Here is an 18051-nt window from a genome sequence, read left to right on the forward strand (position 1 = left end):
TATGGTTAAATTTTTGAAGAAATCTAAGATTTATTATCAAGATTATTCGATTTTTTGTCCTGAGGTATTGTTATCCAAAATAGCCATCCCTAAATGCCTTCATTTTATTCCTTTGTTGTCATCTATAATTTACTTCTTTTCCAAAAAAATGATATTCAATTCATCCTAGTTATATCCCACTTTCAATATTTGTATTTCCCTTTTTATGATTTGCCATGAATAGAAGAAATGCATAATTTGCATCTTATATTTTGAAATTGGGATAATGATTAATGATTGAGTAATGTCAGAAAGGATTATGTATTACCTTTGAGAGAATTAAAAGGGATGAAGGCTAAAGATGAAATCCTCAAAGTATGATAAAGTCATTGATTTTGAAAACTCCCCTTAGGACGAAGATAAGTGCTTATCTTGAGTAATGAAGAATGGTTTGTAATCTCTTTGTGAGAAGTATGTAGAAATGAGAATACAGAAGAAAGTTGTCAGAACTTTAGTACCATAATTAAGGGTTCATTTGCATCTTAGATAAGGCATGCACTTACATCATTGCATTATCACTTGTTTTTATCTCGACTCAGTCTAGATCATCTTTTTGATTTGTGATTTCATCTCGGTCACTTGTTTTTGATCTCAACTTAGTTCAAATAATCTTTTTGACTTGTGGTTTGATCTCGGTACTTGTTTTGTATCTTGACTTAGTTCAGATCATCTCTCTGACTTGTGGTTTGATCCCAGTCACTTACTTTCTATCTTAGCTCAGTCTAAATCATCTTTCTGACAGGCAATTTGGTCTCGATTATTTGTTTTTGATCTCGATTCAGTCCAAGTCATCTGTCTGACCCATGATTCGATCCTGATCACTTGTTTTGATATTGATTCTATCCGGATCATCTTTTTTACCATGGTTCAACCTTGGTCATCCATCTTTGACCTTAACACAGTCTAGGTCAATTTAGTTTTTTGGACTTGCGATTCAATTCCAATTATTCGATCTCAATTTAATCTAGATCATTTTTCAAACTTGCAGTTCAATCTCAGTTGTTTGATCTTGGCTCGATCTAGATCATTTTTCTGACTTGTGATTCAATTCCAGTCGTTCAATCTTGGTTTAGTCTAGATCATTTTTTTGACCAACAGTTCAATCTTAGTTGTTCGTCTCGACTCGGTCTAGATCATTTTTTTGACTAATGGTTCAATCCTAATCGATCGTTCAATCTCAGTTTATCCAGATCATTTTTTTGACTTGTGGTTTGATCTTCGTCACTCTTTTTCATCTTGGTTCAGTCCAGATTATCTTTCTGACATGTGGCTTGATCTCGATATTTTCACCTATGGATTTTCATTTTTTGGGCCTGGACAAAGTGGATGTTTAGGTTTTTACATCCGCCCTGTCTAATAAAGATGTGCAAAAAGGGACAGTTGTAGACACCCATTTGTGTATGGGGTTAACTAGTGTTTATTATTACCATTATTTTGTTTCAATGAATTTTTCTTTTCTTTTTTTCAATTGGCATAATCAAAGAAATCAATCGGTTCAATTAATGGGTTTAATTTAGAACCAAATCAAATCAATCAGCTTTACATAACCTTACTTATATTCCATTGAATATAATCTAATATCAGGATTCAAGTTTGGATTGGTTTTATTTAGGCAGAATCCAATCCTAAGATTCAAACTTGGATTGGTTCTATTTGAGCCTTAAATTGGAGCTAAAACTGGCTATAAATTGGACACAAGATCACAAAGAAACTCACGAGTTGCTTTTTGGAGAAGGAAATATTTTTGGATTTAGGGTTTCTAATGAGTAAATTTCTTGGGGAAATTTTTAGGTTTGAATTTTTGGTTTTTGGTCTAGTGTTCTGGGATTGAGATTTTGAGTTTCTAGATTTGGGTTTGAATTTTTGAGGTTTAAAATTGAATTTCTGGAAAATTTCTATAGAATTTGAAAAATTATGGAAAAACTAGGTTTTTAGGTTTGAATATTTGAATTTTTTTGTTGAATTTTTAGTTGAAATTTGAATTTTTTGACCTAATTCTGGCAACTTTTTTCAAAAATCGGTGAGTTACCCATTTTTTGATGGTTTGTTCTTAGACTTTCTAGAGATAAGGCATAGGGAATTTTGGCTAGAGAGAAAACCACTTGGACAGATCTAAGAAAAAACTAAATCTTTGCCTTTTAATAATGTCCCAACATGACGTTGTTTGTGAGTGCCTAGGATCCACATGAACCCATTTAAGATTCATGTGCCACTCATGGATCAACCCGACCTAATCGCATGTTTGCTTTTTTGCATTTTATTTTTATTTTTGATTTTAGTTTGATTTTATTCTTTTTGCTATTTTATTTTTTAAACTTTATTTTATTTTAGTTTTATATTTTATTTTACTGATTTTTTAAATTGAGCAAATTTTTATTTATTAAATATTTTATAAAATTCCTTTTTATTATTTTATTTTCGAAAAACAGCCTAAAAGAAAAAATAAAGAAAATGAAAAACTCTCATTTTAAATAAATTCATGAATCCTATCAAATACTTAGAGGATTTTTCATAAAATTTAAATTTGATGGATTCTACCAAACTATTGGAGAATTTAATAAATTAATTTTAGTCAAAAAAGGTATTTGTTTATAAAGTATTTTGCATTTTATCATACCAAACTATTGGAAGATTGCATCTTAAGTTAAATCTTACTAAAAAGATTTAATGAATTTTCTCAAAAGATTTTACTAATTATTTTCTTGAGTAAAATATATTAACAAATCTAACGACGGAGCTTTTTCTAGGGTGGGACACTGGTCTCCATAAATGCTCATGAGGTGAGAGTTGAACGTGGGAGCACCAACCCACCATGAACCCGAAATAGAATGGCTTTAACCTCTCCACCAGCAACCAAACATGCAGGGACAGTAAAGCACAAGCAGCAGACAGGTGAAGCTTCAAGCTTCCCAAAACGAACAACACGTCCAAGCGCGGGCATGAAGCTTTAGGCTTCAAGACAGTTCACTATGGTAGAAACAATAAACACCAAACGTGACGAGACTGAAGCTTTAAGCTTCCTTACTAGACCTAGACAAAGGAAGAAGAAGGAAAACTAAAATACACCAAATAGGATAATGTTGGAAGCACGAATAGCATCCCCATAAACATTGAACGTGACCGACACAAAAAGCTAGGAGTTTTGAGCTTAAACAAACGGCAAATAGCAGACTTCACCTAAGTTTTACACACGAAACTAGACCGCAACCATGAAAAGAAAAGAAAAACTTCAGCTTCCATAAGATGTTACACAAACAGCAAACATAAAAAGAATGAAGCATTAAGCTTAAGCTTCTTTCTACAGATCCCACGCAGAAAGAAAAACAAAATGAAAGAAAGTGCAAGCTCCAAGTTTTATGAAAGGGTTACAGATATTGAAGCTACCTTTTTGTTTCTGTTTATGGCTCTACTGGTTTCAACGGAATGCTTCTCTTTTATTTTTGTTTTATTTTTTCTTTTTCTGCTACTGATCTTCGGCTTTTTCCTCTTTTTTTTTGCTACTGCATTCTGGCTCCTCCTATGTGCACCCAGCTTTTTTTTCTTCTGTTTCTTCTTTTTTTTGCTGCCGTTTCCCTCTTTTCTCTCGTCTTTTCTAGTTTTGGCTTCTGCTGCTTACGTCTGGCTCTTCCCTTTCATGGTTGTTTCTTTTTTCTGCTTGTTTCTGTTTAGATTTTTTTGTTCTCTCCGTTTCTGTTGGTGGCTACCTGAGAGCCTTTCTCCTCTCTTCTGCTATCTTTTTTTCTGGTTTTGGTTCCTACTACTGTCTGCTTTTTCTTTGTCCAGTTTTTCTTCTGCTGTTTTTTCTCTCGCTTCCCTCGCCTCTTTTCTGCTTTTGCTTCATTTTTCTTTTTGATGCTCTCCTCTTTTTTGTTTCATGCTTCTGTTTTCTTCTTCCTCGTTTTTCTGTGTTGAATCCCGTCTGGCTCTTTTTCTGCTGAATCCTCTTTTTTCCAATGACTCCCTTCCTCTTCGTTTTTTGGTTCCCTTTTTTCACTCTTCACGCTTTTGTCTTCTTACCGTTTCTGCTACCCACATTGCCAGCCACTTTTCATGCAGTTTTCATTTCAAATTTTTTCCTCTTTTTTTCCTCGCATCGCTTAACGTTGCCCAGACCATAAACTCATGCAATTTCCTTGGCAGCCGCTTCTTCACATAATGGCTTGCATGGTTTCTTTTGTCACGTGGCTTCCCAAACAAGGCCGAATGGCCTCTTTGATTCTTGGATTCGGGCCATATTTTATGGCCATCTTGGACCTTTAATTGGGCCTTGCTCCATGGGCTTTTATGGTTTTATTTTGGGTTAAGCTCTCTTTTATTATATATTTTTTGTTTAATAGCCAACAATAGGTCATTAATGAGCTCTAAAAATGAGTCTTTTATTGGACATTTTATTGGGTCATTAAGGCATTCATTCAGGCCTATACAATGGGCTTTACTATGGGCCTCATCTTTGAGCATTTAAAAATGGACTGTTAATAAACTCGAAAAATTGATAATCGATACCTAATTATAGGAACAATATTAAAAAGATAAAATATTTCAGATAAAATTAGATGTCTATAATCAATTCACCCTTAGTGTACATACATTAGGCTAGATCTTAGGCTTGTTTCAGTTTTAGGTGTACATATCATAAGATCCTTTATGGACCATTTCTTTCCTTAGGTGTATATACTTAGATTTCCAGTTTTAGAGTGGCTCATTAGGCACAGTGTTCTTGTGACTCATGTATGCACTTAGTTAGGAATCATGAGTTGATCTCTCTAGATCTTGAGCTTGAGGCTACCCGTAAGAGGATTAGAAGGGAGAGACAAATATATCCTATCATCACCATGGTCGAGTAAGACACTAAGCTCTTACGGATTATGTTGTGCCTGATCTTCATGGTTTTCAGCTTAACATTCGAAGGCCAATGATTCAAGCTAATAACTTTGTGATTAACCTTGTAATTATCCAGATGATACAACAATCAGTGTAATTTATGGTCATTCGAGTGAGGATTCAAATGCTCATCTTTAGGATTTATTGGAGATTTGTGATATATTTAAACAAATGTTGTTCCTGAAGATGCCATTAAGCTTAAGTTATTTCCATTTTCCCTTAAAGGTAGAGCTAAGAGTTGGTTAGCCTCGATGCTACCAAATTCCATCATCACTTGGGATGATTTAGTGCAAAAGTTCATAGCTAAATTTTTTCCTTCTACTAAGACACCCAAGCTTTGGATTGAAATCACTACTTTTGCCCAGCGTGACTGGAGACCTTATATGAGGTGTGGGAAAGATTCAAGAAGCTCCTAAGGCAATGTCCACACTATGGACTATCGAAATGGTTGAAAATCCAAATTTTTATAATGGGTTAGTGCCTAACACTAGGACATTTTAGATGCTACATCAAGATGTGCCTTAATGAGTAAGACTTATGACATAGCTTATGAGCTTATTGGGGATATGACAACTAATAATTGTCAATGGTCTAATGAGAAATAGCATCCTAGGAAAGCTTCGGGGGTGCAAGAGATTAGTGAGCTTATAGAGCTTGGTGGTAAGTGTCATAATGAATAGATCTGTAGACCTATTGCTAGATACAATTTAAGAAGTTGCCACTAATCTTTTTTGTCTAGGTGTGATTGGTCATGTAATTAATCTATCCTTTTAGGGAAGTCCTAAGCTTTATTAAGGGTTCCCTAAATAATAGGTTCTAGTCTACGCTTCAAAATAAGATTTGAGAGTTCGACTACATATGAGGAAGGTTATAGCACCCCCACACGCCCATCCAAAGGATAGTACCATTTAATCTTAAAATTATCCTAAAGGTCTAGGTTCTCTTCTAAAATTTAACGTCTATATATTGAAAATAATTTTTAAGATTTCTCTATTGATTTGGTAGAATTCGTTAAAAAATACGTCATCACCTCAAGATTGTTCAAGAATCCCATTTGGGTAAAAAAAATTTTTTATTGAAAATATATCTAATTCTTCTATCATTTGGGTCAAAATTAAAAATATTTTTTCACTATCATAACGTTTAGTTTGGGAGAACCTATCCATTAGACACAAAAAACTATGGAGTTGCTACCAATCTTTTTTTTTAGGTGTGATTGGCCACCTAAGTGAATCTATCATTTTTAAGGTTATCCTAAGCCTAAGCTAAGGGTCTTTAAAAAGAATAGGTTTTGGTCAACATAAAAAAAATTAAGGTTCAAAAGTCAGTTACATGCAAAGAACGTATTAGTACCCTTTTACACCCAAAGTTATTTCTAAGTTAATTATGTGTTATCTTACCTAAGCCTTATCCAAAGATAGTTTTATCATGTAAATAAATCAATTCCAATCATTTTATTTATTTACAAAACATGGTGGTACAAAAATTCTATCAAAATATCAAGCAATCATGTAATCATGTAATAAATGTTAAATCATATCATGCAAAAATTATCGTGCAAATATATTATAAATCATACCAAATATCATGTAATAATATCATGCCTAGATCATGCTAAAATATTCATACAAGAATGTCATGCAAATATTTTAATTATCATGCAATAATAATAATCATATAAATATATAATATTATGTAAATATATTAATTATCATGTAATAATATAAAATGCCATGCAATAATATAAAATACCATGCAAATATATAATCATGAAATTAAATATAATCACACAAATATATTAGTAATTATGTAATTAAATATACAATAATAATATTGCAATCACACAAATAAATAAATTGATAATCATGCAAATAAATTAATAATCATGCAAACATATCAATAGTCATGCAAATATATTAATAAATCACACAAATATACTAATCATGCAATAAAATATTAAACAAATAAATTATCATGCAAATATAATATTAATCATGCAAATATAATATTAGTCATGCAAATTCATGCAAAAATCAATACCATATAATAAATATAACAATAAAAGTAAGCAATTAAATATTATAAAAGTTATACAAAAATCACAAAAAAAAGCTAACATTGCCTCAATAGATCATGGGTTCCAACAATTTTTTACATTTCAAAAACTAATACTTCTTATTATAAATCTTAGCCTTCCTTCCAAAAACTCCAACTAGATCTTCTTGTATAATTTTTTGCTTGATTGCTTTTTCCTTGTTAATTCGAAACTTTGCCTAAATTATCTCTCTTTTCAACAACCTTTCTTTTATCTTGAAGTGAATTACTGTGAGACCCCCTATTTTGATCTTAGATTCAAGGTTCTTATATAGGGATTGAATCCTTTCAATTTGGATGAATTAATTCAATCGAATCTAGAATTTCTCTCTAAATTTTATTATTTGTGTAATCTTTCCTTTTTCAGTAAATTGAGTCCTAAGTCTTTCCAAAATTATTCAACCATTAAAGTTAAAATCTATTATGAAATCCAAGAGTTGAATTGAATCCAAGATTTTTCATGCAAAATCCCACATTTTTTTTTTTATTTTGACCCTTTTTTTTTTTTTTATCTTTTTACCAATTGCCTTTGATTCTTTTGACTAAAAAAATAAAAATTAAACAAAAAATTAAACTAAAAAATTAAAATATAAATAAAATTTAGGGCTTAATATTTGAGCCCAAAATTCACTTTTTCAATTAAGGTCAAATTACACAATCAAAATCAAAATTTGAAGCTTAATTAATTTCAAAAAATTCCCAGACAAAATGGGGTGTTTAGACTCACCTTAATATTTCTTAGATAACCGTCCATTTGCAATTATTAAGAATTTCATTTTTGAAATTTATTCTTTATTTTATAAGTTTTATTTCTAAATTTCCTACCATTTAGGTCAAATTTAAAAATATCCTTCTTAGAATTCAATCTTTGTTTATTCTTAGAAAAAAAATATAAAAATTATTTTTTTTAAGTCTCATCTAAATTCTTTCACCATTTTGGTTGAATCTTAAAAAAAAAAAAAACTTTTCACCAAGAATTTCATAGAATTCAACCATTTGTGATTTTTCTTGAGATTTCTTCTTTGGATAATTGTAATTTATTTTCAAACAAATTTACAAGTTATATTTTTACTATATAATTTGAAAAGGGATACAATTGCTTTTATTGAAATTTTATCTAAATTATTCTATCATTTGGGGTAAATTTATAGAAATTTTGACATAAAAATTTCTTAGAAAATTTACCTTTTTTAATTATTAAGAATTTCATCATTTGATCATTATTATTTATTCTCAAAATTTTATTAAAGTTTTATTTTATATTTTATATAAGTTTTCTAATTTAGAAAAACTTCTAACAATTTTCCTAAAAAATTAAATCATGCAAAAAAAATCTCAAAAATAAATGAATAATAAAATAAAACAAAATAAATAACTTAAAAAAATAAAAATACCAAAGAAAATCGACTCACTCGGCTTAGGATATGGCTCGATAGCAAAAACAATGAGCGACTGAAGCAGTTGGACTGAGGCTTGGCTTGGCTCGGGGCTATGGTTGTTAGCTTATTTGCCATATTGGTTTAGAGTCAGGGCACTCAGATCAGGTCGAGCTAATGATAAAATGTACGAATCTTGTTGAATTAAAACCTGCAAAATGACATCATTTAATCCATAATATATAATGCCCAAATCTTTTTTATTTTTTTTCAAAATGGCCTTTTTACTTTCTCTTTCTAGTTTTTCCTTTACTTCTCTCTCTTTTTTTTGGATTTTCCAGATTCTAATCGACATTTGTTGGCAAGTTTCCAAGTTCTAGGATTATGGCTAGGTTCTTGGCATTTCACCAAAAAGTTGATGGATTCTGCATTGGTTACCAGAATGTTGATCAGATTCTAGTAGTTGTCATCAGATTTTGGAAATTTGGTTGGAATCCCATTGAAAAAATCAAATTTCATTAAAAAATTTAATTAATAATTGGAAATTTTGTAAAAAAATAAATTTCAAAAAAATTTCAATAACCTTCTTGATAAATTCTGACTTTTAAAACCTATTTCTCTATGAATTTTCCTTCAAAATCACCCTTGAGATCCCATAAACCTAAAATCAAAATACTACCTACTATTTCAAGAATTTGCTTTTAACTTTTTCCTGTCTGTGTTTTCCTTGCTAATTGCCCTCTTTAGCATTTACTTGCTATTTATTTATAAAGATTCTTTTAGCTTAATTGGTGTCCTAATAAAGGTGAAATTCTTCAATAATGCAAATTCCTTTGTATCATCAAAAGAAAAAAAAATTGAAATTATCCCCAAGAAAAATCCATTTTTCAATTTAACAATTAAAAGTGTGGATTATCATATGAAAAAGGGACTCTATTTCCATTCCTACACACAACCTGATAAATGGCCATTTGATTTTCCTTTCAATTATCCTTTTTTTTTTAAATATCTCTTTTTCCTTTTTTTTTTTAACTAGATAAATGAGAATAAGATAAAATTTAAATTAAAGATAAACTAACAATAAAAAACACAAATAAGATCAAATAAATAAATAAATATAAAACAAGATAGATATATACATGGATAGATACAATAAAAAAAATGGGCTAGATCGGATTGGGCCAAATTGGTTTGAGTTCGTATGGTTTAGGCCCAGACCAAATAGGATGTCTACAGTTGCCCCTATTTGTGCATTTTTTGTGCAATAGAAATTATGCAAAGACATAGACAACCTATTACATTAGGGTCCAAATTATTCACCCTTATTTATTTATTTATTTTTCTTTATGTTTCTTTTATCTTTTTTTTTTTTGACAAACATGTCGAAAATAGAAGCACGTAACTTTTAAAAATAAAGGCTCTCCCATAACAGAGACACCCCATAATAAAGGCATACAATTTTAAGAAATAAGGGCTTTTTCATAACAGAGGCACATAATTTTAAAAGTAAAGGCTCCCTCATAATAGAGGCACACAACTTTAAAAGCAAGTGCTTTCCCATGATACAAGCACACAACTTTAAAAATAAGAGCCCCTTTATAATGGAGGCACACAACTTTTAAAAATAAAGGTTCCCCTATAATAGAGGCACACAACTTTAAAATTTTCTTCCATAATAAAGGCACAACAACTTTACAATTTTGAAAATTTCCTTAATCATGATTGATTTTCTTGAAATATCTTTTTTTCAAGGATTAGAATCTTAGTTTAGAATTTTTTTTTCTAAAATGAAAAATTAAAGTTCCTTCACTAGCAAGTCTTCATACTTACCTTCTTCATGTTGTTCTTGAAATATCCTTTTTTCAAGGATTAGAATCTTACCTTAAAACTTTTTTTTCTAATAAAAATTTTAAGTTTTTTCCCTAAAGAGTCTTTATACTTACATTTCTTGAAAATTTGTTTTTCAAGGATTAGAATTTTACCATGGAAGTTTGCTTCTTAACAAGAATTTAAAATTCTTTCACATTGAGAGTTTTCATACTTACCTTATCTACGTTGGATCTTGTAATATTCATGTTTCCTAGATTCATGCACTAGATATTCCTAAATGCAATGCATATGATACAAATGTCAATCAATGTCTAATTATGGTACATAAGTTCTTGAAACCTTTCTTCCAACTTTCCACCATACAACCTTAAAACAGACTGACAAGTTTAAATATTCTTATATTTCTTGGCTTAATCATCATCATTCTAAAATCATTCTTCTTGTCTATGAGTTTTTTTCACTAGATGTCCTTTACATTTGCCAGTTCTCTTTGCCCTATAAATATCTCTTTCATCATAGTATTTACCTATTTTTTATAATGAGCATTCAAATTAAAAAGACCACTTGAACATTTCTTAAAATTTTCACCATTAGCAATGGAAATTGCCACACACAACTATCTTGCTAAATATGAACCAGTTTTCCACATGTGATCAAATCTCTTAAAACTAATGATTACTATGCAGAATGAACATGATGAGTCACAATTTGGTTTTTCCAAAAATGATGCAAATTTTTGGCATATCATGATCTTAATTATCAAAAGAAATTTGGCCATTGAACGAGAAATGGAATGTCAATATCTTTTTATTTAAGCTCATAAACGAAGACAATCTTTTAAGGTACAATCTATTTTACCACTTTTTTGAGTTCTTGATATATCATAGTTTAATAACGCTAAAACTGGCCATGCAAGGCTCTAAGTTTGAGAAATACAGAAAAGGTTCTGATTTTAGAACAAGTTTTCAAAATAGGATTGATCAAAAGTCTTTAGTACATCAAGGTTTATCTGAAAATGCCTTTTTTTTCTTTTTTTATTATTCCACCATGCATTTAAGCCCTCAAAATTCATCTAAAACTAAACTGATGATTTCCTACAGAACAAGTTTTCCAACTTAGGTATCCATATATGATCCAAATGGACTTTGTGAAGGACATAACATAGGCCAGGGTTTGAGGTTTAAAAAAAAAAAGATAATAAGCCCAAAGAATGTGTTTAAAGGTGATCAAACCAAATATCCCTTTTTTTTTTTTCATAAAGACATTTGTCCTTTCCATTTCCTCAAACATGTTTTTCATCTTTTCATTTCCTTTTTCTTTTTTTTTTCTATTTTTTTCTCATTTTTTTCATTATTGAAAAAAATTTAGCTTTATTCAAACTTGCCTCATAAGGCATCTTTCTTAGCACTTAACATAAGATCAAATGCCTCTTGATGAGATCTTTTTTTTTAAACTTGCCCCTTAATTTGGAGAATAATCTTTGGTTATGGTTCATTAAAAAAAAAGATCAATAAGTTCAAAAGGGGTAGTAAATAGATATATTATTTTTCATGAAAAGAATTCAAAAGATGGTTATTTTTCACTTCAAGTATAGATACTTATATTGAAAAGCAATTCTTGGGAAATAACTTTTTTCTTATTGATTTTAGATTTATTTAAATATCTCACTGGCATGGTGTCACAATTATCTTATTCTTGTTTTTCTTTTTTTGCCTTTTTTTTTTTTTTTTGCAATTCATACTCACGATGCATTTTCTCAACTTTTAACTTAAGTGATGCATAACCTAATAATTTGCCTTTTTGTAACCCATTCAGATGTTTATTAGTCAAAATAGTGAAAAATGTTATTTAGGACATAAAGTAAAATTAGCCTTTTCAGTAAATTAGCCCTAAGATAAGGTCAAAAAATCACTTGGTGAAAGACTAAAAAGGGAGAAGAATGTTGCACAAGTCAAGATACTAAACAAACTGAAGAAATATGGATAGTGAGAGTTTGGGGTTTGTGTAAGAATTTAAGAGGTTAACTATTTGAAATAACGTTGACATTTATTAAATCACTGAAATCCAAAAAGCTTAGGAGCGTGCCTTAAAAGAATTACAAATTACTCGATCATCTTATTGCTTATAGCCTAAATGAAGATTGATAATTTTTAAGGTTCATCATGGTCGTGTGGGGAGAGTTATGAAGCTTTGTCCTAAGGATTCTCAAGATTTTTTCCCTATTGAAAATAATGAAATCTTCAAGATAATGGCTTAGGATGCTTATTCTTAACGTTAATCACCAAATTTTTTTAGATTTTTCATATGCATGTGGAAAACTAGCATGTAGAAACTCAAACTATCAACATTGAAAGAACCATTGGGCTTTCATAAAAGTATATTTTGTTGGTCTAAAATCTCCATTATAATTAGCATAGATTAAAAAAAATTTTCAAAGGACCACAAGGATCCACTCGTAACCTTCATTTTGTCTTTTCTAGTTTCAAACTTAAAAATGAAAAGATTGGAATCCAAAATACTAACCAACATCTTTTTAGCGATTCTCGAAATGAGCTTGAGAGTGCCAATCATGGTTTTGTATTAAATGTGTGATCTATTAATAGTTTACCCATTAACCATTCTCCCCCTCCTCCACATCCATAGTATCACATTTGGCTCCTATCTCAACCTATAGTTCTCACCCTCTATGAGCTTCAGACTATTCTAAACCCCTTCCAAGTCTTCTGCCATCACATCGCATATAATGATTAAAGCTAGAGGCTATTAATAAAACACTAGTTACTAGGGAAAAAAGATCATCATGAAACTCTCAAAAGGCATAAGAAACTATGCAAACTCAACTAAAACTCAAAACTCCTCCTATAGAGTCAGAACCCTAAAAAAACTCATTTGTTAGTGATTTGTTTGAAGTTGTTTCAATGCATAAACTTTGTCCAAAGATATTTTTATATTTTGAGTTAAAAAAGGGTTAAGGTTAGAAAATTGCAAAACCATGCTAAATTTGCTTCAAAATGTTTTTGATCCAAATGCATTATTTCTATAAGTCTTAAATGATGTTTTTAACATATTTAAATTTTATTTTTGACTAAAAACATCAAAATCCCAGATTTGGAATTAAAAAGCTGAGTTTTTCACTATTTATTACTCTAGTAGCTTAAAGGGATTTATCCCCTATTTTACCCGATCGATCCCCTCATTTATACAATCAGTATATTCATGCAAAAAGGAACTAAATTGAATTTGGCTATTCAAATGGGTTGGAATCACTTGTGCTAAGCTTATGTTATGCCCCTTTGACTCTTTGACTTGTGACCTTTGACTTTTGATTTTGACTTTTCCTTGAATTTTTTTAATATCTTTTAAAAAATAATAATTTTTGTTTGGAATTAAAAAGGGTATACATTATGAATATTTATTTGATTATATATATTTTTTTGCTACCTTAGAACAAATATATATGCTAACATTGAGAATTGATTTCAATGCTTGAACTATTATTTCTTAGTCAATTTCATTACTTATATATATCTTATGTGCACATATGGATGAAAATAATTCTTGATGCAATGCTTATGCGGTCAAAATATTTGATTCTTGAAAAATGCTAATTTACCTTTTTTTTTGTTTTTTTGAAATATTTTTTAAGTATACTTGCTCTTATGCTTAATTAACTTATTTCTTGAAATATTTTTGTTGCATGATAAACTATTTGATTGTAAATGAAACATATTATTAGTTCATCTACTATTCTTGTTAAGTGTATACTTATATGATAAATATAATTTAGCTTGACTTGACATGCTTACAAAATTACTTCAATGAATGAATTTTTTAAAATTCTAATTTTTACCTTAAGTCATTATCAATTTTGACCTATAATTTGTGCAGACATATTTATTCATTTGTGCTAAAATTTTCTTGAAAATGTTTGGATAATAAATGTCTTCCTTATAGCTTCAATTTTTTTATATGACCTAAACTTTATCTTGACATATTCTTTGGTGATTTCTTGAATACATGAATATTGAATATGTCTTATTTCTATATGGTCAAAAAGGAATGATTTTTGCACATTAGAACTTTTACTTTAATGCCAATATTACAATATTTGATGCTTAACTTGATACAAGGCTTTTAGCTTAAGTTTCTACATATATATATATATATCTCATTTGCTATTAGTAATTTGTGCTTAGTGAATAATTTTTCTTTACCTCTAATGACTTAAAGTATGGAATTCATTCTCTAACAATTGGTGCAATCTTTATCAATTGATATTCTTGGTGCTACTAATGAATATTTTTTTGTCAAGAATTTTTCTAAGTCTATGCTAGGAAAACATGAAAGATGCATGAATGAGTTTATATTTTGAAATTTCAGACATAGTAAACAAAGTATGTCATCTTTATTAATCAAGCCCAAGTACCAAAAAACTTGTTCCAATGATGTGGAATGGAGGATTCAAAGCCTCACTCAACTTAAATGAGAACAACAACAAAACTTGAAAGGATAGAGATAAATATTACTAATTTAAATGCTTTGAAGGTTTTTCATGAGAGATAATGTGCAAATATATGATTTTGTGGTTGAATATATGAATATATTGCATAAATTAGTCACCAAGCTATTTGATAGAAATTGTCTTCATATTTTTAAAAGCTTGGATTGATTAATTCACTTTGATTAATATTCATTTCTAGTTCTTAATTGCTTCAATAAGATTGATAGTTTTAGTGCATGAATGTTTGCTTAATGCATGAATCTTTGAATATGCCTGTAAGTTAAATTGATTGATTTCTTTAAACATGTTCATAGAATGAAAATATTGAGATAGCATATACCATATTATGCCTAAATGCTTGCATATCTTTTTGAATTAGGTATATTGCTTATGTATCTTGCATATGATTGTATGATTTTGATTGAAATATATGATTGAATACTTACGTATGTTTGGATTAAGTACATTGCTATGTCTTGAAATAATTCATAATATATTTGAATAATTATGCCTTTATTATTCTTTGACGTAGCATATGTGTTCATCATGTTTAGAAAATCATGCTTATATAACTTAGTTATGATATAATGATTGATTGAACCTAAATACTCATTAGTACTCATACTTCATTATGTATGAGCTTATGGTTCTTGATTGGATTGGATAGCTTATGAAAGATTGCTATTATGATTTATGCTTGTATTGATTGAATCTTTTATATGCATGAAATATTTGTGCTCTTTCAAAGTTAGTGGATAAAATTACTAATGAATTTTTTAATTTTCATGGATGCTTGTTTATGTACCTATCCTTGATACTTATACCTTGCATACAAAATTGCATGTGTTTTAAATTGATCACTTTTTCTTTTGAAAAAAGAGAAGAAATCTTATAGTACAGTTTTTCTTGGATTAAAATGATTTGTTTTGTGATAACAATTGGTATTATTTTGATAACATATCTTTCAAAATTGGTATCCTTAACATTTTGTATGAGCTTAAATATATGTGCTTGAATGTTATGCTTAAATGATATTGGTATTTTATGTTCCAAGCACATTTACAACAAACATGATTTATAAGTAGCATGCATATCATTCTTTTTATCTTTTTGCTCATAAGTTTCATGTAGTAAATTTGAATGACTTTGTGCTAAAATGTTTTAATTGGATACACTTTATATTTTTATGCTCTTGTGATTGAATACATATATGTGAACTTTATTGTGCATCTTGCTTGAATATATGAATTAATTATATTCTTGACGTTATATTCTCATGCATTTTGTCCCATGCTTTGAATTGATATGTTTCTTTTGTTATGACAAAAAGGAGACATATTTTTTGTAGACAAATTTGATTGTGTTTTCATATATATATGTGTGTGTGTGTGTGTGTGTGTGTGTGTGTGTTTGTGTGTGTGTATATGTGTATGTGTTTGTGTGCTTATTAATACACATGCTCTAACACATATGTATGTTGAGTTTTGTTGGATTAGGTTGAAGAATGCATTAGTTGAGAGGAAGTTTTGCTAGGAGACATGCTTGTGCTTTCATATACATATATATGTGTTTGTGCTTAATTGATACACATGGTCTAACATATGCGTATGTTAAGTTGTTTTGGATTAGGTTGAAGAATGCATTAATTGAGGGAGAGTTTTGCTAGGAGACATGCATTATTTAAGGGGGAATTTTTTTCAAAATGATTTAAAAAAATCTTCAATATTTCAAAGAATGTTTTTCATCAAGTAAATTTATTTTTAAGTTTTGTCATATTAAAAATGGGGAGATTGTTAGCCTTAAATTTATCTTTAATTTGAAATTAAAAATTATTAAGCTAAATAAGCTTGATTAAGATTTTAAAAAAGATTTATTTAATACATGTTCTTAAGTTTTGTTATTTTTTGTACTAAATAAATAATATGTTTTTCAAAGTGTAAACAAAACTTTATTTTTTTTCATATTTCTCAAACTAAATCTCTCTCTAAAGATTATTTATTTTAAAGTGAACTTATTCATTTTGGACTCAATACAATTTTGATAATATTAGTTTTGAGAAATAGATTAACTTAAGAAAGATGTTTTATAAGAACAAAGTTTTCCAACATTTAACTTGTTTTATTTTTTTGTATGAATTCACAAAGTTTTAATATATAAATTTTATATTGTTAAAAAGATCTCTAAGTCTACTTTCTAACAAATCAAACAAAATTAAAATCCAAATTTTCTAAAAATATTTAATTTTTACTAGAGACTATGTAGTTGTTTAAAAATTGCACAAGGGATAATTTTGAAAATTCACTATAATTTTTATACATTGAATTAGATGATAATTTTATATGGATAGAAAGCCCTTAAGTCCAGTTTCTAAATATTGAAATGGTTATTGATTTGGAGTTGTATAACTCAAGATATAATTAAATTAGTGAGTATAGTATAAAACAGGTGACTTCTAATGGCATTGTTCATACAGAATCACTCTTTTTCCAAAACTTGGCTTACTCGATTGATCCCCTAAGGTAACTAATCGATCATGTATACAATCAAGTTTTGAGTGAAATTTGAGAACCAATCAATCCCCCAACATATCGAATCAATCCCCTATGCCTTAAAAAGCCCCAACAACTAGTTTTAAAGGAAAAAAAATGTGTTTTCATTTCCCAAGCATTTCCAACAGCTCCAAACAAATTTTCCCTATAAATAGGGTATTTCAACACATTAAGAAGGTTAATGAAACATGAGAGCAAGTACCAATAAGTCTTACTTCCATTCTTTCAAGAATTCAATAGTTTTTAGAGCTTAAATTCTATACCTTTTGTATTTGTTATATCTAAGGTATTCTTGCCTTTCATTCATTTATTCTTGAACTTAAACTTAGCAAACACTTACCTATTAGAGGTTGTTTCGTAGTTTCAAATTCTTTTGATTTACAAAAGAGGTTAGAAATCAAGAGGTGAGGTATCTTTTTGACAACTTTATAATGAGATTGGGTAGATTACTATAAAGGGTAGAGGTTGCTATCTTAAGCCTTGAAAAAGATAAGGTTTGTAATTTCATTTAATTGGTGGATTGAAGCTTGGTGAGAATAACCAAAAGAGAGGATGTAGGTGCCTTTGGAAAAGGATCGAACCTCTATAAGTCTCGTGTTTGATTTCTCTATCCCTACACTCCTTACTTTCATTATTGTTCATATTTGCTTCAAAGTTTTTTAATTATTGTTAATTGCATCATATTTTCATATTGTTTTTAATTTTCATTCAATTATATTGAAAGCTATTTTTGGGAGAAATTTGAAGAAAATATAATTCACTATCTTCTTGGATTACCTAT

At 29.2% G+C, this 18051-nt stretch overlaps 1 non-coding gene across 1 annotated transcript; it reads right to left on the reverse strand.

Annotated features, from left to right (window-relative positions):
* Positions 1–5252: 5252 nt before the first annotated feature.
* LOC149512947 (small nucleolar RNA R71) lies at positions 5253–5358 on the reverse strand. Its single transcript, XR_016331777.1, has one exon. It is a non-coding gene; the product is annotated as a small nucleolar RNA R71 (small nucleolar RNA).
* Between the last annotated feature and the right edge of the window lie 12693 nt (positions 5359–18051).

Source organism: Durio zibethinus, chromosome 21, assembly GCF_047325235.1.
Source record: "Durio zibethinus cultivar Kanyao isolate XHJ-2024 chromosome 21, ASM4732523v1, whole genome shotgun sequence".
NCBI lineage: Eukaryota > Viridiplantae > Streptophyta > Magnoliopsida > Malvales > Malvaceae > Durio > Durio zibethinus.